The sequence below is a fragment of the Papio anubis genome, chromosome 3 (genome assembly GCF_008728515.1).
Source record: "Papio anubis isolate 15944 chromosome 3, Panubis1.0, whole genome shotgun sequence".
Taxonomy (NCBI): Eukaryota; Metazoa; Chordata; class Mammalia; order Primates; family Cercopithecidae; genus Papio; species Papio anubis.
In genome coordinates, this window is record NC_044978.1 from 2,260,953 (window position 1) to 2,284,173 (window position 23,221).

Genomic DNA, 23,221 nt, shown 5'->3' on the forward strand with positions numbered 1-23,221 from the left:
AACTTATTTCATTTCTCTGAAAATGTCTTCATTTTATCTACATTCTTAAAGGATATTTTCATTGAATATAGAATTCTTGGTTGACATTTTTTTTTTCTTCTAGTATTTTTAAAAAGTAGCTGTTTTTTTTGTTTGTTTGTTTTGTTTTGTTTTTTTTCTGGCTCTTACTATTTCTGATAAGAAGCCTGAGGTTATTCAAATCATTATTCACTGATATGGAATTTATCATTTTCCTCTGCCTTTTTTCTATATGTTCTCTTTATCTTTGGTCTTTAGTAGTCTGTCTATGATGTATTAAGGCCTCTGCATATATGTGCATGAGTATGTACGTATGTGTGACTTTATCCTGTTAGGGTTCACTGAGTTTCTTGAATCTGTAAATTATGTCTTCCATCAAAATTGTGTAATGTCAGACATTATTTCTTCTAAATTTTTTTCTGCTTTATTGTCTCTCTTTTCTCCTTCTGAGACATGCACATACACACACACACATACACATTTTGATATTGTCCCACAGTTCTCTGAGGTTCTATTATTTATTTTTCTGAATCATCTTCCTTCTTATTCAGGTTGGATATTTTATATTGAGGAGTCATCAAGTTCACTAATTCTTCTGTCTTCTCTATTTTGCTGATAAGCTTATCCAGCAAGATTTTATTTCAGATATATTTTAGTTTTCTAATTTTCATTTGTAATAGTTTTAACTTCTCTGCTGAAATTTTTCTACCTTGTATTTGTTTTAACAATTTATTCCTTGCTATCCTTGTGCGCAGTTATAATGACTACCTCAAAATCTTTATCTGGATGGTCTCAGGGTTAGTCTCTGACAGTCTTTCTTCTTGAGAATGTTTATTATTTTCTATTCTGTTGTATATTAAGTAATAGAAGATTGTATCTTGAACACTGCAAAACATTGTAGAAACTCTAAATTCTAAATTATGTTACTCTGAAAGATTTTCATTCTTCTTATTTAAAAAAATGTTAAGCAAGAGCTGAACTCAAACTTCTGATTCTATCTCCCCTGTGTGGGTAAAACCGTAGTTGGCCTTTTGAAGTCTAGAGATTCGGACTGCGTTTTATGCAAAATTGTTTCCCTGAGATTGTCCCTTCTTCTTTGTAACATGCTCCTTCACTTACCAACAGCTGCGGTTGCCCCAGTCTTTGTCCCTGGCCTTTCAAGTCAGTAAGTCCATGGGTTTCCATATGAATTTTAGCTGCTTTGTGTGGCAACATCTGCAGACTTCCTCATTCTAAAAGCATTTAAAACAACTGTGACAACAACCGGAGAGTCAAACCCTCCTGTGATCTTATTCATAACTTCCCTTCAGCATCTACCAGACTGTTTTCACTCTCCAGTGCCTGCAGGTAGTTGCTTTTTCAACATTTTGTTTAGAGTTGCTATCTGTTGGTTCAGCAAGAATTTACTTAGCCACGAATGGAAGAGGAACACTTTTCTATATTTTGAAATTAAAAAGGGATAATAAGAAGTTTAAATCTTAAAGTTTTCTAAAACGCATCTGCAAAATTACATCTGTGGTAACTTGGGGTGTGGCAATTTCTATAATTATATTTAAATTTTGTAATTTAAAGAATAGTTTAATATTATGTTTTCAGAAAGGTATTAATGTTATCTTCTTCAAATGCATTAACTTAAATTTTTGATATATTGTCAAAAATATATAAAAATATATATTCAAGTATATGTTCTACTGTAGTTATGTCCCCTTTTAATTTCTGATACAGCTATATATACTTTTTTTCTTCCTGTCTTAGTTTGCTCAGGCTACTATTACAAAATACCTTGGACTGGGTAAAATAGAAATACAAATTTCTTGCTAATGGTTCTGGAGGCTGGGAAGTCCAAGATCAAAGTATCAGCAGATTTGGTGTCTGGTGAGGGCTTGTCTTCTCTTTCATAGGTGGCACCTTCTTGCTGGGTCTTTACATGATGGAAGGGCAAACAGTTCCCCTCAAGTCTCTTCAATAAGTAAGGATACTTATTAAAAGTGTTATTCCATTCACAAACGTGGAGCCCTCATGACCTAATTACCTCCCAAAGGCCATGGCTCTTGATATTATCACATTGGGGATTAAGTTTTAATACATGAATTTTGGGAGGACATATATATTCAAACCACAGCACCTCCCTTTAAAAGTTGGCTTAAAGACTCGTATATTTTATTCATTTTTTGGGGGGGTAAAGGTAAATAACTTTTGTATTTACTGATCCTCTTTGTTATTTCCTGTTTTACTACATTCTCTTTTTTACATTTATGTTTTCCTTTTTTCTTTAGACTTGTGTTTATTTTGTCAAAAAAACAGATCTTTTAATGTAGGTTATTTATTTAAAATATATTTTAGGCTATAAACATTAAAGATAGTGTTTCAAAATACTTACTTTATTTTATATTTTGTATTTTAATTATTTTTAATGTGTTTTTCTTTAAAATGCTATTTATGAATGCCTTTACACCAGTCAATGACATTAAAAACATTTATTATATTTTCATTTTGCTTTATATTTTGTGTTTATGGTCTAACATACAGCTTGAAGGAGCAATTTGGTACATATTTTATGGGTATATAACATATATATGGAGATATACATATAATCTATATAAGTATGTATTTTTCCCCTATGTATCATACACATACCTCATGGCTTAAATCTTTGTCTTTTTGGTCATCTTGGGTGAATAAAGTCAAGATAGAAGATAGAATGCAGAGTCACAAAGAAAATAGTTTAAATAATAATATAAGAGAAAGTATCAATTGGAGTTTGTGTACATGGAGAGTGGGAGGAAGGAGGTGATATCAAGTCTCTCTGCTTTTCTAGGAACCTCAAGTGGCTAATTTATTATAACAGGAATTTTCATCAAGTGGGATGCTGAAAACACAATTATGAAATGTTAGCATTAAAAGGGAAGCTTAAAAATTGCCTACTTTTTTTTAAAATAAAGTTAACCAAAGTCATGGAAAAGACTTGAATCAAGGCCCTTGTTTATAAGTTATTTTCTTTACATTAGTAATTCCCAATTTCAACTTCTCAGACTATTAGAGATTTATATTTCACTATTTCAAAAAGTCAAATATCACATATCTTTAGCCTCAGAAGCACCTCACAACCTAAAAATGCCATTGTAGAAAGCCAGTATTGTACTGCTGGCTATCCAGTTGTAATAGAAAAATACCTTTTAAACCACTGATATTGATGAAAAAAAAAAAGCTGTAACAAAAGACGTCCTTTATGGGAAATTTGGGAGCTATTGCTTTCTATCATGCATATAATTCATTCATTCTGACATGAAAAACATACATTTTATCAAAATCTTTCCACAGTTAGTGCACAATATTATTCAGGTGGTTTTATAGGAGTCTAGGAACTAAAGAACATTTATTTCTACAAATAATCTATATTAGTTTCTTGTTCATCACAAGAGTCATTCGTGGAAGCTGGCTTTAAACTGCATTTAAGCCATTTTTAATAATAACTTAACGACATTTCACTATGACATACCACCCGAGGTTTGTTTTCCTTTTAGATATGAATAGCAATCATATCACTAGGCAACTAAAAATTAAGCATCAAAAAATAAATATTTTTTGAAAATAACTTTAAAAGTTATTTTCACCTGGAGACAAAAGATGCAGTCTAATCAAGACAGCAAAAGTTGTGTATGCTTTGGATAATTTTACTGGTAAATAGTAATGTTTCAAATAGTCTATAAATCTTTGTTTATCAAATCACAGATTTACTAACAGACCTATGATTCAAGTCCTTTGAATTTTCATTCTTTTAATGTTCCACCTTTCCTCTTTGTATAACCTGACAATAATTCAAAAAAGAACAACCCATCTAATTTATATACCTTGTTCATTGGGTAATGGAAACTAATAAAATGTACATTAACAAAAAGAGAGAACTTCTTGACCAAGAAGTGCTTCATACCAGATTTCATTTGGGTCTCATCAGATGTTATTAACATGTTAAGTATTCCTCTAGCTTCAATGGGTGTTTTAATATGAGATCACATGGGCAGAAGTTACCACATTTAAATGTGAGTGAATAATTATATAAACAGGTTTAAATGTAAATTTGCAGGTTATCCAAGCACATTAAAATTTTTAACTTAAAACTATTTTCAAATTGTAGAATTAAGATTGGCCTCAAAGATTATTTTGGCATTAAAATATATAGAGTTAGAACTCCTAAAAACATCGAAGACATCATCAAACCCTCAGGCTTAGATAAGGAAACAAAAGTCCAGAGGGTTAAATCTACTTTTCCAAGATGATTTATCTGCTTTCAAGCAAAATTTGCAGTAAAATTGTGCATTGCAATTTCTATCATTATTCTACCTATAATGAGAATACTGGGTCCAGATGAGGTTTTTTTGTTTGTTAGTTTTTTGCTTTCAATCCTTAAATCATTTAAATCATTTCCACAAATGATTTTAAGCCCCTTCATTGCTTTCTGAAAAAGCAAAATACTTCTAGAGGTTGCTTGCCTGGGCACCCAGAGCCTACTGTTGGTTTTGTCCTTTTAAACACTCAGCTTCTAGATACAACTTTGTGATTTAGAATGAGAATCTGCTCCTGAAGATCAGCCTTGTTCTAAATTTAACCCAGGGATTTGATGCAATAAATCTATGAGAGACCTTGGGTATTCAAATGTTAGCATTACAAAACAGTATTTCCGCTATCGGCTGGGAGCTTTTAGATAATCAGAAACCAGAGTTCTTTCAATGTTTTGTTTGATTTTAATGATCATTATTATTATTTTTATTATTATTGTAGAAATAGAATCTCACTCTGTGGTCCAAACTAGAGTGCAGTGGCATGAACATAGCTCACTGCCTCAAGCTTTTGGACTCAAGTGATCCTCCTGCCTCAGCCTCCCAAGTAGCTGGGACTACAAACATGAGCCTCCATGCCTAGCTAATTCTTTTAATTTTTTTATTTTGTACAGATTGGGATTCTCTATGTTGCCCAGGCTTGTCTCAGACTCTTGGCCTTAAGTGATTCTCCTGAATCCATCTCCCAAGGCACTGGGATTATAGGCATGAGCCACTGTGCTAATGTCTAATTTTTATTTTAATTGTGTCTTTGTTTTTGAACAGTTATCTCACAGGAGAGAAAGGTATCTGGCATAATCTTCTTCCAGAATCCAGGATTCAAACCGTGTGGCAAAATACAAATGATTGAGAAGGAGGCTGATTTCATTAAAGGAGGCGGCACAGCTGCCCAGAGTGATGCTGACTTCATTTAACATGGGGGACATACTGGATTAGTGGGAGGCTGATGATCATTTTAGTTTTTACATGAATCTTTTCTCAGTCACAGGCAAGTTGTTTAATTTGACAGTGGTTAAGCAATCTGTGATTCATAGCTCCATAGACAAGAGAGGATGTAATTTCCTGGTCTTTATTATTGAAATCAATAAGCAAATTATATAGGAGGCCATGCATGTCTGAAATAACAAAGCATAGTGGCCAGAAACTGTTTTCCCTATTATTCCTCTTTATGAGGACCCAGAGAAAGCTGGGATTTACAAAATAAATACATAAAAGCTATTCTGACTTGCTGGTTGTTTAGTTGAAGCACACTGCATACAACTTGTGCTGCATGAAATAAAAGTGCGTAACAGGAAGCCATACTTTTTAAGGTTAACAACAGTGAATAATCAAAACAGTCCAGAAAGTGTGTGGGATGTGATGTAAGTATCACCATGCAGGAGGTCACATGTGGGGATGGGAGCCAGCAGAGGGACGGCAGATATTCAAATATGGCATAAACCCCAGGCTGAGTGATTATGCTTAAATCCCCTCTTCCAAATCAACTCACCATATGCTGACTATGCTCCACGTTTTTGCTTCATAAATTATGTAACAAAAAATGCTTTGCACATAAATCATATTTTGTTAGACTCAGCTCCAAATGGGTCCATGTAACTTATTTTAAGTCCAATCTCATCTTTTTCTTTTTTTTTCCCTCAGCATGAATTCCTTCTTATTATCACAATTTAATGCCTTAGTTTCCTTTTGGCATTACCAGTTACCTAACATGCTTTCATGAAAAATTCTTAGGAAAATGAGAATTATTTTGTATTTAGGTTTAGGGTGAATTGAACACATCAACGCTCAACTTAAATGAGAAAATATATTGAAAGCAGATTATATTTCTTTCAAATAACTTACTCATGTTTCATGGGCATGCATTTTAAAGAGATTATTCATACCACTTATTTTAAACACAATGTTTTATCTGACATCATTTATTTATACAACAAAATGTGACTCAGTCCACATACACGTGTATGAAGATCAGTGGTAAAATCCTAGGATGATTTTAATGTGATAACTGTGGAAGCAAGTGGCTCTGTGAGATGGATTTTTTAAAGAGGAAAACAAGTCACCCAGGCCAAAAAGTTGAAAAGTTTGGCCCTAAAATTTCCATTATTTTTCCTCAAAGGATAAGTACAACATGGTTGTATAGTAAACACAGCACTATGCGTCATATCTGCGTTTAAGTTTGGAAGAGATGTTCAGCCTGACTTAGCCTCGTCATGTTCTCTTATTGCTGGAAAAACAAAGATCTAGAGAGGTAACACGATTGACTCTAAGTCACAAAGCAGCTCCAGAACTCAGGTTTCCCAATTCCCTCATTTTAATGGGAAGGACAGAGCCTGCAGGTTGAGACAGAACTGGGTCTGAATGTCAGCTGTGTGACCCTAGACCCAAGGGGCATAACTTCTCTGGGGCTGGCTTTCCTCATGGGTGATCAACACGCTCTGGAGATGCAAGTTTCTGTCTTTCAAGTTGGATGGCTGGGTTGAAAATGTACGTAAAATGCTGATCTCAGTCCCAAAGTGTGTCACGTGTGCCAGATTGGTAGCTATGATGGTGCCCGAGATTGAAATAAACTTGAGTAGAGGAAGAACAATTCCACGTGGCAGTTTGGCTTTTCCTTAGCCACTTGTTTTAAAACCACAAATTGAAGTCGGCCATTGTTCAGCTTTATTTTACAGATAAGCATACTGAATAATTAAAAGTACAATTCACTTGCTAATCTTTGTTTCCTAAAACTGATTTAACCTGAATAACTTTGGTCAGAGAATACAAAGTGAGACAAGAAACCGAGTTAGGAACAGTAGGAAACGGGATCCAAATTTTTGGACCGAGTGCCCCCAGACTATTTTAAATTTAGTAGAAGAATGAGGCAGTGCGTTAACTCTATTGCATCATGGTTCTCTCTGGTATAATTGTGATGTATGTAAAGTACCTTGGCCCTCAACTACATAATTAAGACAATTTTAAAATTTAACAGGAAAATGCATTGTCCATCATTTGAGGGACAATGTAATACTATATAATTAAAATGAAATGTAAGTTCTATCAGAGCTAGAGATACAGGCATAAGGATCTGATCTGAGGGAAAAAAATGAACTCTTGGTTATAGAGATGTGTTAAACTACAAAATTCTACCTAAGAGATAGAAAAGAAAATGGCTATCTTTTGCTCTAAAAATAGAAGTAGCTACAGAAATATAATTTAAAAATCCCATCATTGTCCGAAGTATTACCTAAACTCTCTAGGACATTTAGAAAAAATTTACTGATCAATTTCCACACAAATTCTCTCAAAACTAACATGTGAGCCTACTGGCCACCAGAATGTCTTCTTGCTTTAAGTATGGGAAATACTGTTTTCCACGAGTATTTTTTTTCCTTATACTCCTGTTAAATTTTCCGTTTTCACCTAAAACAATGACATTTTTTCCCTCAGATTTCCATTGTATATCATATTAATGCTAACAAAATCCCTCATAAATTGATAGCAATGAAGATATTGAAAATGACAGCCAAAGTTGATTCCTATATTATTATGTAACATTCCAGAATCATCAAGGCTTTTTCTTGTCAACCTTTATGTACTATTTGTTTATTCTGTATCTATTTATTCATATGGTCATTCATTATTTTTATATTTATTAAATCTTGTTTTTTACTAATGGGTCTAATTTGGCAGGTCTCAAAATTATCCAGATTTCCTAAAAGTCATATATTATGGTTGTCCAGCTATAATGCTTTAAAAAGTTAAAAGTATGATTCATTCCAATATAAAATTAATATACACTGAAGACTCGTTAGCTCAAGAATGAGCAAACTAGGTAGAATATAAAGTATTTCCAAGAGTCTGTGAAGTACACAGTCTTTATAGATATTTTAAAAATAGACCTTTGTCATAAGGTTGCTAGGTTAGTACAAAACTGGTTAATACCCTACAGGGTAATGAAACCATAACCTTTGGAAATATCTCTTCTACTGAAATGAAACCTGTCAAGTTAACATGTTACTTCACAGAACTTGAGCTCTCAGTCAAATCAAATTAGCAAAATGTAAAAGATGCATTATTATAGGAAATTAAATAATCCTTGTTTGAAATTGATAAACAGTGTTCCAATATGACATTGAAAGGACGTGATACTCATCTTTTTTGCCTTTTTTCCTAGTTTTAAATAATCTTCCTTAACATGGTTCATATAAATCCTTTTATAATTCTTTAATTTCTTTTTCATCCCATTGTGTATTAGTTTTCTATTGCTATCTTAATGAATTAATCATAAACTTAGGGGCTTAAAAGTAACACAAATTTGTTATTAAATTTGGACTAAATTTTTGGACTAAGAATGCCCCCAAACTATTTCAAATTGTAGGTCCATAGATGAAAAGTCTGGATTGCGTTTCACTAAACTAAAATAAACATGGCAGTAAGCTGCGTTCCTTTCTGGAGGCTCTAGGAGATAATCTACAGTTTATTGGCAGAAATGAATTTACTGTGGGTGCAAGAGGAAGGTCCTCAAATTCGTATTGACTGTCAGCTGACAGACATTCCCAGCTTCTAGAGGCTGTCACGTTGCTTGGCTCATGGTCCCCCCTTCCATCTTCAAAGCTAGAAATGAAGGATGAAGTCCTTCTCATAGTGAGTCTTTTTAACCCACCCTTCTGCCTTCCCCTTCCTCTCTTGAGGACTCAAGTCACTAGACTGGCCCCCTCTGCCCGGAGATAATCCAGGATAATCCCCCCCCATCTCTAGGTCTATACCCTTAATCACACTGCAAACTATCTTTTGCCATGTAACATAGTCACAGGTTTGGTAGGTTAGGAGGTTTGGTGGTTAAGGGTAGACGCTGTGTGTGTGTGGCGGGGCAGGCTTTTGTTGAAAGTCCCATACTTTCCCCACTGAGTTGTTTTAGAACATTTGTGAAAAGTAAATTTTCCATAAAGGCATGAATTTGTTTATGGACTCTCAATTATAATCCATTGATGTCCATGAGTAAGCTTGTGCCAGCACCATGTTGTCTTGATTACTGTGGTTTTAACATAATTTTTGAAATCAAGTAGGTTTTTTTTTTTTTTGAGACGGAGTCTCGCTCTGTGGCCCAGGCTGGAGTGAGCGGCGCGATCTCAGCAAGCTCCGCCCCCCGGGTTCCCGCCATTCTCCTGCCTCAGCCTCCCGAGGAGCTGGGACCACAGGCGCCGCCACCGCGCCCGGCTGATTTTTTTGTATTTTTAGTAGAGACGGGGTCTCACCGTGTTAGCCAGGATGGTCTCGATCTCCTAACCTCCTGATCCACCCGCCTCAGTCTCCCAAAGTGCTGAGATTACAGGCGTGAGCCACCATGTCTGGCCAGTTCTTCGTTTTTAACAGTATTTTGGGCATTCCAGGTTGTCAGAATATGCAGATAAGTTTTAGTATCAGCTTATAAATTTTTGCAAAAGAAGCCTCCTAGCCTTTTGATACGAATTGTGTTGAATTTCTAAACTAATTTGGAGAATTTCCATCTTGAGTCTTCTAATCCATCAATATGAAATGTCCACTTATGTACATACTTAATTTCTCTCAGCAACATTTTGTAGTTTTCAATAGATGTCATCTTCTTTTGTTAAAGTTATTTCCGAAAAGATTACATTTTCATAGATGTGAATTAAATTTTCTTCATTTAATTTTTGTGTTTTTGTATTCCTAGTATATAAAAGTGCAATTGATTTTTATATATTGATCTCGTATCCCAAGGCCTTGCTAAACTCATTGATTAGTTCTAGTTTTTTTCATGGATTTTTGGGGATTCTCTCCATATAGAATCATTTTCTTTTTAAATAAAGATAGTTTTACTCCTTTATTTCCACTTCGAATACATTTAATTAATTGATTGGTTGGTTGGTTGTTTTCTTGGAATGGCTAGAAAATTCAGTATAATTGTGAATACAAATAACAAAAGTAGACATCTTTGTTACTGATCTTAAGGGGGAATTTTCAGTCTTCTGCCATTAGATATGATGTTACCTGTAGTGTTTTCTTAAATTCTCTTTGTCAGTTTAAAAAAGTTTTCTTCTATTTCTAGTTTTTAAAGATTTTTTTAAAAAATCATAAATAGGTCTTAAATGCCATCCAATTCTTTTCCTACCTCTGTTGAGATAATCATGGAATATTTTAGTTCTTTATAAATTGAATGTGGTTGGTATATTACATTAAATTGGTTTTTGGATGTCAAATAAACCCAGCATTCTTGGATAAACCCCATCGGGTCATAGTATATAACCATTTTTATATTTTGCTGGATTCACTTTTTTAACACTTTGTTAAGGAATTTTGCAGCCATGTTAATAAGAGATACTGGTCTGTGATGTTTTTCCTCTTGTGATATCTTTGGCTTTGCTATCAGGGTAATACTAGCCTTGTCAGATGATTTGGGATTGTTCCTTAATCCACTATCTTCTGAACTATCCACAGTAAGCGATGAACTGCCATGATTTCTTCTGTGACTATTTGATAGAACTTACCACAGAGGTCAGTTGGGCCTAGACTTTTCTTTGTGGGAAGATTTCAAAACGCTTAATTCAGTTTCTGTGCTTGCCATGGATGTATTCAGATGTTCTATTTCTTCTTGACTGAGTTTCAGTAATGTGGGATTCTTAGGAATGTGCCCGTTTCGTCTACGTTGCCTAACGTTTCATGACAGAACTGTTCAGAACATCTGCTGTCTCTCCTTCAGTGTGACAAGGCTTTCTTCCTCTGCCGCCATCTGTGTGTGGGTGAGGGGCGCAGCCACTGTCCGGGCGTTTCCACGTGCGCGCTGGATTCCGGTTCTTTAACGCTCGCATCTCTCGGGCACGCCTGCGCCCTTGGGGCGGGGTCTCGGCCTGCACCCTCCCTCCAGGCTGTGTGTCCGCAGGCAGCCAGCCGGTTACCAGGGTCAACCTCAGACGAGCAGAGCAGCGGAAGGCACATGGCCACCATGGTTCGAGGCCAGCCACGGTTCGAAGCCAGCCGTTGGCCAGTTTTCGTATGACCTGTGAGCTAAAATCTGCTTTCCATATAAAAATAAATGTTTAAAAAAGACAAGGAAGAAAATGCAAGAGGAGGAGGCAGAGAAGAAATAGACACTGTTTGCAGCCCACAAAACACAACATGTTCACTCCCGCCCATCCCGACAGAGCTTTCCCACGGGATGGCTGTGGGTCTCCCAGTCCCTCCCGCTGCCCCACGGATCCCAGCGCCGCCCCCTCCCCAAAGCCACAGAGGCCCTTGCAGCGCAGTAGAAAACCCTCTACAGTTCCCCCCACCCTGGACAAGGGGGTCAGCCCAGGCCAGAGTGACATACTTCCCACGTTTTTCCCAGAAGTTAACAGTTTTTAAGCATCCGTGCCTCTCAAATTTGTGTTAAGCCTTTGCTCAATTTCTACAGTATGGAAATTGATGATTTTGTTCCTTTTTTTTTTTTCAGCTTTGTACTTGCTTATTTGGAAGACAATTTCCTGATCTCATTTAGCAATAGCTAAAAGTGCTATCTCTTTTTTTCACAAATCTTTTTTTAAGTAAACTAAATACAATACTGAAATCCGAATCCATCATGACAATACCTCCTTCGCGATTTATTGACCAGAACAACTTGGCACATAGAAATTTGCAAATTTAAGAGCTAACAAGGCAAGAATGTTGCAACTCTATTGATTTTCAGGATTTAAAAAGGTCATGGGATTGCGAAGCTGCCAAGTGGCTGACTGGGGCCGCAGTACATTACAGAAGTATAGACAGATCGTTCCGTGGATAGATTGAAGCTGGAGGCTAAGTAACTGGTGGCAACTTTTCCAAAGGATCATGTTTTTTTCTAAATGTGAAATCTGCAGCCAAAGCATCTTTTCCGGTGGGGAATGAATTAGTCAACCACAGATACTGAATCCCTCTTTAGTACCACAATTACAAAGATGAAGAAACCCGGATACAGTTCATTTATCTATCCTGTTACGAGAACTAAATTTCCTCAAAGTTAACATCACTGCCGCTCTCTCTGACACCTCACATAGGAGTCAGGAAACCCGCAAACAGATCTCTGAGTCCCCAAAGCAGGCAAAGTGAAGGCTTGATCTCTGGAGCTGATCTCACGCCCCTCCATTTCCCCATAACTCATTTTGTAAATTACTTTTAAGTCACGTTGGCTTGTCTATGATTCTGCTACAGTAACCTGCCTGCGTATTGCTTTTGAAAAAAACTAAAATTATGTGCTTAAAATGGGCCTCTTCTATTTTCACACAAAAGTCTCTTCCCCTGCCTCTCTTCATCCCTTATTTCTTATCACAAAGAGCCTCTCACCTTAGAATCTGCAATATTAACATCCTCCTGTAAGGAAATATATTAATATCCTCCTATAAGGAAATACACTGAACCCACCCACAAGGTGAAAGTGCTTTGTGAAACTATCACAATTCTGTTCATGTCATTGGCCCAAGTGTAGGTGAGAGAATGTGACCACAGAGGGCCTGGACACAGGGACCTGAGGCAGAGCAGGGCTTCGGAGCCGCGTGGAGGGTGGAGAATAAAGTAACCAAGTTTCCGATGCAGAATTACCAGCAGTCACCTGCACTCATCTTTACACAGCAATGTGGTGCAGAAATGCAGAAGAAAAGATCTCCTCAGGTACAAATTTGACTTCACTAATTTCCCTTAGCAATATATGGCCAGCTACACATTGTTGTTAAATTAAAACACTTTAAAAACTCAAATGGCCGGACATGGTGCCAAGGCGCCTCACTTTGGGAAGCCGAGGCAGGCGGAGGTCAGGAGATCGAGACCATGCTGGCTAACATGGTGAAACCCCGTCTCTACTAAAAATTCAAAAAATTAGCCGTGTATGGTGGCGGCACCTGTAGTCCCAGCTACTCAGGAGGCTGAGGCAGGAGAATGGCCTGAACCCGGCAGGCAGAGCTTGCAGTGAGCCGAGATTGCGCCACTCTCTCCAGCCTGGGGGACAGAGCAAGACTCCGTCTCAAAAACAAACCAACAAACCAACAAACAAAAAGTCAAATTGACTTTTGTTAGATTATTTTCTTCCAATCTGCCTGTTCTGATTCTCTTTTATTAAGCAGACTCTTAGCTATTTGATATGCTCTGCACGGAAGGCACAACCTGAATCTTTCTGTATGTTTCTCTTCAGCTTCTGATTTTGCAATATTCTCTACTCAGGGACTTCTTGAAGAGAGCTTACTGGGAAACTGACTCCCCCCAGGACCCAGTCAATTTTCGTATCAATTAGGAACTGTGGCAGGAGTTTTAACTGTTCCTCGTTGTGAATATGAGCGCTTTGTTAGAACAGCTTCTTCCAGCTTCCTCCAATGCTTTAGAAACTCTTTCTTCGTGTTATATTCAACAGGAAAATGAGCAACAGTTCAGCTGTTACACATATGGTGATCTTTATCATTCTTATTCATAAGTAAAACAAAAATTGTTAAGGTGAATAGACATATAATAACCAAAGAAAGCTTATATATAAAACAAAACGATCATATTTAAAAGAAATGGGATGTAAAAGAAATATTTTATTTGCAAAAGTGACCCCTTAGTATAGTGATTAGTAAATAATCACTCCTTCCAGCTTACAAAAAATAATCCCAACTTCCAGCTGAAATAAAAATCGCATTTATTTTGCTAATCTACATAAAAATCAGTTAAATTTGTTTCAATTAAATAAGACTAGAAACAAAATTGTGGGATGTATTTTTATGGAATTTTGCAAACTTAGATGCAAAGAAATCGCAAATCTAAATATTACAGAGATTTGATCTGAGTTTGTAACAAAAACAAGAAATATAGTGTTCTTTTTTTATATTTTAGCAATTTTAAAATGTAATGTGATCTTCACTGTATCCATGATTTAGTAAGTTTGCCTAACTTATTTAAAAAGAACTGAAAATTGAGAAAGAGGTTTTTTAAAATCAAACGTTTGAATGAATATTTGAATATAGTATGAAGATTCATAAAAATAAATAAGATTTTCAGACAAGGTTACGTTTATCTTTTTCTTTCTTTTTTTTCTTTAGAGATACTGTCTTTTAAAAAATTATTATTATACTTTAAGTTCTGGGATGTATATGTAGAATGTGCAGCTTTGTTACATAGGTTTACACATGCCATGGTGGTTTGCTGCACCATCAACCTGTCATTTACATTAGGTATTTCTCCTAATGCTCTCCCTCCCTTGCCCCCTACACCCCGACAGACCCCCGTGTGTGATGCTCCCCTCCCTGTGTCCATGTGTTCTCACTGTTCAACTCCACTTATGAGTGAGAACATGCGATGTTTGGTTTTCTGTTCCTGTGTTAGTTTGCTGAGAATGATGGTTTCCGGCTTCATTCATGTCCTGTAAAGGACATGAACTCATCCTTTTTTATGGCTGCATAGTATTCCATGGTGTATATGTGCCACATTTTCTTTATTCAGTCTATCACTGATGGGCATTTGGGTTGGTTCCAAGTCTTTGCTATTGTGAATAGTGCTGCAATAAACATATGTATATATGTATCTTTATAGTAGAATGATTTATAATCCTTTGGGTATATACCCAGTAATGGGATTGCTGGGTCAAATCATATTTCTGGTTTTAGATCCTTGAGGAATTGCCATACTGTCTTCCACAATGGTTGAACTAATTTACACTCCCATCAACAGTGTAAAGTTGTTCCTATTTCTCCACATCCTCTCCAGCATCTGTTGTTTACTGACTTTTTAATAATTGCTATTCTAACTGATATGAGATGGTATCTCATTGTGCTTTTGATTTGCACTAGAGATAGAGTCTTGCTCTGTCCCTCAGACTGGAGGGCAATGGCATGATCATAGTTCACTGCACCTGTGAACTCTTGGACTCAAGTTATCCTCTTGCCTCAACCTCTCGTGTACCTGGGACCACAGGTGTGTGCCACCATGCTCAGCTAATTTTTTACATTTTTTTTGTAGAGATGGGATCTCACTGTATTGTCCAGGCTGGCCTTGAACTCCTGGCCTCAAGCACTCCTCTCACCTGGGCTTCCCAAAGTTCTGGGATTATGGTCGTGAGTCACAATTCCCAGCCTAAGCTCACCTTTCTCAAGAACAATTCAGAAACCTTACATGTAGGTAATATAGTGTTTTTGAATAGCTCTGTAGAAAGAGAGCTTTGTTTAAGATAAAATAAACACACACACATCTTTAAAAATAGGCTTTATTCCCATAGTCTTTGCAAGAGTAAATATCTTTCTTTTTCTTTTCTTTTTTGTTTTTTTCTTTGCAGGGTCTCGGTCTGCCACCCAGGCTGGAGTGCAGTAGTGCACTCAGGGCTCACCGTAGCCTCAAACTTCTGGGATCAAGTGATCCTCCTGCCTCAGCCTCTCAAGTAGCTGGGAATAGAGGTACATGCCACCACATCCAGCTAATTTTTGATTTTTTGTAGAGATGAGGATCTTTCTATGTTATCCAGGCTGGTCTTGAACTCCTGGCCTCAGGGGACCCTCCTACCCTGGCCGCCCAAAGTGCTGAGATTCTAGGTGCGAACCAGTGTGCCCAGCCTCTTTCCCGTCTTCTTTACCAGATGAAACCTACTGCTCAGTCTTTCTAATTCTTAACACTTCTTCCTCATTAAGCCTGTAATCTTTTGGTATAAGCCTTTCCAGCCAAGAGGAAAGGTGAGCAGATGGTTTTATGGAAGAACTCAGTGCTGCAGCCAATGGGAGTGTTCAGACCAAAAGCAAGAGCCACTCTCCCATTCTTCCACCTGTTGTGCCTACCTTTTTCAACATCAGGCAGGTCTTGCTGCCAGCCCCAGTGAAAATCCAACTGACTCTCTGCTTTATCATCATTGGCCATCTTGAGTCATCAGTTGGTTTACTGTAACGGATATGCCAGCTGCTCACAAGACACTTCCTTCATTTGAACCCAAGTCGAATCATAAATATTTCATTTACTTTAAAGGATTCCAAGGTGTATGTATAATATCAGATTGTATTTTTTCTCTCCTGCAAGGTATTAGAGCAAAAGTATTGTAATACTGAGTTAGAGTTCCAAGAAAGCATGGTTCAGGTTGATGCAATGCAGAAACCCAGCTTTTGTTGCAATTTTTCTGGCGTGACCAAACTACTCACTGGATGTCCTTGGGCAAACTATGTAAAACATCTCCTTAAGATTCTTCAGCTGAAAAATGGGAATACTGTAAAATATAAACTGAAAACATGAGGGTATTGGAGGCCCCACAGACACACACACACACACACACACACACACACACACACACACAGAGTTCAGCATGTGTCATTATAACAGGAACATTTAAGAACTTAATTTCTTTAAGACTTAATTCATAACACTGGAACATATAATGTATGCTGGTGATTTCTGTCTTTTCATTTTAAAACTATTCACTTTATGAAATTTCCATAGAACTCTTAATGTGGATACATTTCCTCTCTTGCTGTGGGACAGTCACTATAGAATTATTTCAAATATTTTATGTTTAAGTTAAGTTAAACTTTGTTAAAATGGAAAAGAATGGGATTGAGCCCCTTTAGTAAGACAAGCTCCTTTAGTGCAGATACGGCGTCTAGCATAAAGCCAAACCTTCAGGTGCAAGCCTCCTAGGGTGTTCTTAATTGAGCAGCCCTTGCTTGAGAGGTGTGCACTACCACAGGCTCAGAGAAGTACAGAAGCCACAGATAAATAAAGACCTTAGAGCTAAATTTATAAAAAGAACCTTAGGGAACTGTATCATCAGCTCCCATTGTTTCAGAATGTTGGACACGGTCATAAAGCTCACTAACGGAAATAACAAATATTCCTGAACCATTGCCTATCTTTTATCAACCTGACCATTTCAGGGAAAGATTTTTCACTAAACTGGAGTGGCAGTATCCACCTTGAAAGGCAAGAGGCCAAATTGCCTTTCCCTTTATTGTTCAGACCCCAGGGAAGTGGGGAGGGAGTGGGGGATGCACCCCAGAGGCAGGTGAGTGGGGACCTGGGAGGGCACTATTGAGGAACTACTGAGGACAGGGCGACTGATTGCTGAACCTCTGTGATGAGACAGAAAATCTACATTTACGTTGTCTTTAGCCAACCTCTCCTCTATAAGAACCATAAATTCAGTGGTTTTATGACAATTTGTGAGAGATTATTTCCAAGTTTCTGAAGACCAGTGAAATCTTGGGTGGCTACTACAGGACTCCACTAAGCCTGGAACCTGAGGCTGCAATGCAAAAACAGTTCATAAAATGCAGCAGCAACGTAAACTCAAAAATAATGAGAGAAGAAAAGAAAACAGTACTCTAGGACGTTTTTCTTTTAACACTGCCGTTTGGTATTTCTAACCATACTTTTCTTTACCGGTGTTGATTTGATTGACTTATTTCCTCTGTGTTAACAAAAGGGTGCTTGTCCAGACTGGTGCCCGAGGCCTCTCTACTCAAGGGCGTACCCCTATGGGAAAGCAGCTTGGTGCAGAATAGGCCACCGTGTGACCTGCACTGCCACCTACTGGTGATTATCTCAAACTGCAGCTCAGGCTAACAGACCTGCGGTCCGTATAATATGATTCGCCTGGGAATGACAAGATATTCGCAAACTATGCATCCGACAAAGGTCTAATATCCAGAATCTATAAGAAACTCAAATCAACAAGCAAAGGGCACACGACCCCATTAAAAATGGGCAAAGGACATGAACAGGCATTTCTCGAAGGAAGCCATACACGTGGGCAACAAGCATATGAAAAAACGCTCAACATCATTATCATCAGAGAAATGCAAATCAAAACCTCGGTGAGATGCCGTATCATGCCAGTCGGAATGGCTATTATTAAAAGGTGAAAAAATAACCGATGCTGCTCAGGCTACGGAGAAAAGGGGACGCTTATACACTGTCGGTGGGAATGTAAATTAGCTCAGCCATTGTGGAAAGCAGTTTGCAGATTTCTCAAAAAACTTAAAACAGAATTACCATTTCTCCCAGCAATCCCATTACTGTGTGTATACCCAAAGGAAAATAGACTACTGTCCCAAAAAGACACATGCACGTGTATGTTCATTGCAGCACTATTCACAATAGCAAAGACATGAAATCAACCTAAGGAGCCCAGCAGTGGTGGACTGGTTAAAGACGAGGTGGGACATGCACTATGGAATACTATGCAGCCGTAAAAAGCAAAATTATGTCCTTCACAGCAACATGGATGCATCTGGAGTCCATAATCCTAATTGAATTAATGCAGAAACAGAAAACCAAATACATCACGTTCTCACTTACCAGTGGGAACTAAACCTTAACCATACATGAACATAAACATGGGAAAAATGGAGGCACTGCAGACTGCTAGAGGGTTAGGGAGAGAGCAGGCAAGGGCTGGAAAACCGCCTACTGGGTACTGTGCTCACCACCTGGGTGTAATACACTCATGCAACAAATCTGCACATGTATTCCCTGTGTCTAAAATAAAAGTTAATTTTTTTTTAATGTAAAAATAGCAGACCATACCCAGAGTGAGTAAGAATTTTGGAGATGTTCTAACCATTGGTTCAATCCCTTAATTTTACTTCTGACGCACTGAGAGCAGAGAAGAAAGATACACCATGCACAAGGTCCAAAGAGAAACAAAGCCTGCCCTTAGGTAAAGCAGGAAGGACAGGTTTTAATCCGTAATGTACCACTGTAGTAGGAAAAAGGTCCAGCGTGAACTGAACTCAAGTTTTATTTGTGCAGAGGAGACTGGGCATTTTAAAGCAAGAGCGAGAGAAGAGAGCAGGGGTGACGGGGGATCAGTCCGCTCAGAGAAGTGGAAAATTACAAAAAGCAGGAAATCGGGGATTGGTCCGTGTGAAATTCAGATTGTTCTGTTAACTGGAGCTTGTCAAGGTGAGACCCTTACCCTCCCACAGAGGCTAGGAGGAGATGGGAGCCCTCGCTCCAGGGGTTGGCTGGAGCAAAGAGTAGACTTTGGGCAGCCTTGAGTGTCCTCAGGCAGGCACCTAAGCAGCGCTGGGGGTGCAGCCTCAGACTGTAAGAAACTAACTTAGTGTTTTGAGGCCACTAAAAACACGTCTTTCTAGACCAAGGTCAAGGCCAGGGTAAGAATGGGCTCAGAGAAGCCTGGCTAAAGTTCAAAGACAGAATCTTTGTCAACATTCATTAAAGTAAATGTGTACCTTTTGAATGAGACAATCTGTCTTTTCACTTAACAAAAAAGTTTTGAATTCTAGACATTTATACTCTATAAGAACTTCAGAAATATTTTGATTCTACCCTTTGGTAATCCATAATTATAGAAAACAAATTACTCAGGCAGGCATGTCAGATATAGTCCCATCGAAAAGAAATATTAGTTGATTCTAGAGGTTCAATAATACATTTGAATTCCAGCCTAAAAAAAAAACCTTGCAAAGGAGGATCCACATCTACACGACAGCAGTAGTCATCCGAGAGTCAAGCATTGAATTTGCAAGTCAGACAGAGATTACTTGCCTAGTAAATTTACAGAAAAAGGAAACCATAAGCAGCAGAATTGTTGAATGTAACTTCCTCTGAAGAAATACTCTAAACGGCAGGAGCTCTTGTGAAGTGGGGACGACCAGCTCTGTCTGTTGACAGGGGCTTCCAGACAGGTATGCTAGGAGGTTCTTAGAGAAGTAGCAACACGAATTCACATACTAATATTCTTACTCAAAATCCGTACCTTTTTTTCAGATGATTTACATCTAAGTGGTAAGAAAAAATAGCTTTAGTGTGGGAGGGATGCATGTTTTATGGTTTAATAATACAATTCTAGACATTTCACTTGTAGATTCTACTGCAGAGCTTGCCTCTGGTCACCAAAGAAGTCTTACACCTCAACCTGATTTGTCAGTGTTATGTGCTATCAGTATACCGAATCTACTGAGTGTATTACCTCTGTCTTACTTTATACAGAAGGAAGGAAGGGAGGAAGAGAAGAGAGTGGGAAGGACAGAGGGATAAAGGAAGAAAGGGAGGAAGAGAAGAGAGTGGGAAGGACAGAGGGATAAAGGAAGAAAGGGAGGAAGAAGAGAAGGAAGGGAAATAAGGGGAGGGGAGGGCAAAGAAGGGGAGGGGAGGTGAGGAGAGGAGAGGGAAGGGGAGGGGAGGGGAAGAGAGGAGAGGAGAAGAGAGGAGAGGAGAGGAGAGGAGGGGGAGGAGAGGGGAGGGGAGGGGATGGGAGGAGAGGAGAGGAGAGGAGAGGAAAGGGAAAGAAAAGCACATTCTTTTCATTCCTGAGTTTGCCAGTCTTTGCCCATCAAATTAACAGGTTACAGTACTATAAATAAAATTCCTTGATTCCATCCTTGCTTTAGACTAAAGTTGTATTATCATTGATGACAATAGGAACACTTTATTGCTAAGAAGCAAGAATAGTGCCTTTGCTTATGATTTTTGAATTAACTCATTAGATATCCACGTTTGCCCCATACTATGCACGTAGACACACTGATTCTACTATCAAAATCTTTTCTCTATTGCTCCAATAATAAGTTACAAAACTCTGAAAACTGTGTGATATATTTTAGGACTCTAAGCTGAAGCGTATAATGCTAAAAGCTGACATATCTAGCTGAATGATTTATACATTCACTTTTCAGACTGGCTTTATGCCCAAGCAAGAGAGGGCCTGGGAACACCCAATGCCATGTGCAAAGCACTCATTTTAAACTAGCACATCATTATGAAGCATATATATTTCTATTTCTCACTGTTCCAGCACTTTGTGTAGAGGGTTACTACAAAGATAGATCACATCAGAGAGTTTTAAGAAAGTATTTGGGGCCATTTAAAGTCAATGGCCCACCACAGAATTGTATGAGTTCCTGTGGGAGCCCACTTTTCAGCAGCGAAGTTTGTGGTTTTTGCTAATTCTGGAAATAAATGGATGGCTTCTTTGGCATTTTTAGACATTCCTATCACATGAGGCAAGAACCGTTCAAATAGGACTTAACTGACAAGAAGAATAAGGAACAGCTAAAGCTCCTTTTCTCCATAATTGTCTAGGAGAAACATGCTCTTTTCTATCTTTGAATTCAACTCACTGAACTCATAAATCATCAGAGCTGTCCCTAAATTGAAGAGTAAGCATATTTCAAATAGTTGTTTTGCCAAAATTGTTCCATGCTGAGTGTGGCATCAAGAGCTTCAAAGTTCCCATCTTCCTCCTCAAATATTTAGCAAAGTTTAGCTGTAAGCACGCCAGAAGCCCTTGGCATGGTTTGCTGGCAGCCATACTGATGACAGCAAGATGGTAATTTTGTGGAAGGAACTGACTCTGTAACGGAAGAGAACGCACGTTATTTAGTCCAAAAGGGAGCAGGTAGGAGCAGAGCACCCCAGGAAGACTGTCTCCGTAATGACGTGGAGTCGAGCTCCACAGCTGAGAGAGGCTGGTCTAGAGGCGGAAACAGGCAAGGGCGGGAGAGACGCACATGCATGGGCTAAAATCTCGCTAAGGTGTGCTCAACCTGGATGCACGGCATTCTCAGAAAAAAAGAGCGATACATATCTCTTCATCCCTTTTCCTTATTTGTGAGAAATCCTTACTCTGGAGAGCAAATAGTGATGTGCTAATACCGGAAAACCAGACAGCACAATTGGCAAATTACCATCACTTCCTTTGGTGCTCATGGTAATAACATTAATCATTAGAAATTCCTGCAGCGTGACATTATTTCCTCCTCTTTGAGCTCACAAGAAAATCTCAAGCAAACTGTCATTTGCCAAACAGACCAGTGAAGAGATTATTTTTTTTTTCTCTTCCTGGTTGTAAGTGATTTTAAAATGAAGACCCATTGTCAAATCTATAAAGAAAAAGTGAGGCACAGTCCAGGTTTGACTGGACTGGATTAAACCTAGATTCATGCTCTAATATTAGCGAAAGCAAACCATCATTCACATTTAGGTGTTAGTTCTGTCAAACAACAGTATATTGCACACAAATAACTTAGAATGTCTTTCAGTAGCTGAGACATACAATCTTTCTTTTGTTTAACAATGGTTATAACCTTGCTTAGGCGCTCATTGCAGTATTTTCCATATTACATTTACTATTAAGCCCAATAATATTCTTCTTCGTTTACTCCATATAATGTGCTCATAATAACAGGAGACAAACCTGAAGGCATTAAAACTAGTTCACAGTGTTAGACAGTTTAAAGAATGCTAGTTTGAGAGTTGAATAGCTAAAGCAGGAATGCTTAAAATCAAAGTTCCATGTCATGGTCTATTTATTTAAATTAGCTCAATTTTAACCATAGGGAATGTTGAGGTTTGAACTATCTTGTTCTTTCAAAAGAGAATTCCCTTATCTTTCTTACGCAGACTTCATAAATTTCATGATACTTTCACATAGGAAATACTTAGCCCAGTTTGATTATTGTTACCTTTCTTTAACAGCCGACTGCTACCAGGTCCTATAAATTGCAGAGTGAAATGTTCTTGTTATTATCTGACTGTAATGCTGACTAAAGTACTTTCTAATTAATATCATCTTCTATGTTGATAGCACCTGTTGTCATTGTCAACAGAGAGGTATATAGTGTTTATATTGATTTGGATTTTGTTTGTTTCTCATTTGTTAAGTAGCAAATGACTGACCATTATGTTGCTTGTACAGCCTCTTTATTTTTTTTATGGTTTTAGTTTCAAAGGATTTCGCTTTAGTTCTCAGACTCTACTCGCTTCAATAAAGCATTTAATGACTATGTAAAATAGGGACTAAAATATTGTACATTCATGGAGGTTTAACCACTGGATATGTATGCCTATATTATCCTGATACAAATATTCAGCCGTATCTGAATAGTTAAAACATATTTTAGAATACCACATGGGTTAGATAGAAGTTAACTATCAATAATTTAGAATAT

The 23,221-nt window shown here is 37.8% G+C and overlaps 1 long non-coding RNA gene across 2 annotated transcripts in view; it reads left to right on the forward strand.

Moving 5' to 3' along the window:
• The window catches only part of LOC110743368, an 84,718-nt gene that overhangs the window by 24,336 nt on the left and 37,161 nt on the right, over window positions 1-23,221 (forward strand). The window contains exons 1-2 of one of the 2 annotated variants that reach the window (XR_002522334.2): window positions 18,323-19,211; window positions 19,716-19,957. The exons of the other annotated variant lie outside the window; for it this stretch is intronic. This is a non-coding gene — a long non-coding RNA (uncharacterized LOC110743368). Of the gene's footprint in view, window positions 1-18,322; window positions 19,212-19,715; window positions 19,958-23,221 lie in introns of those variants that run through there. 2 annotated transcript variants of the gene reach the window in all.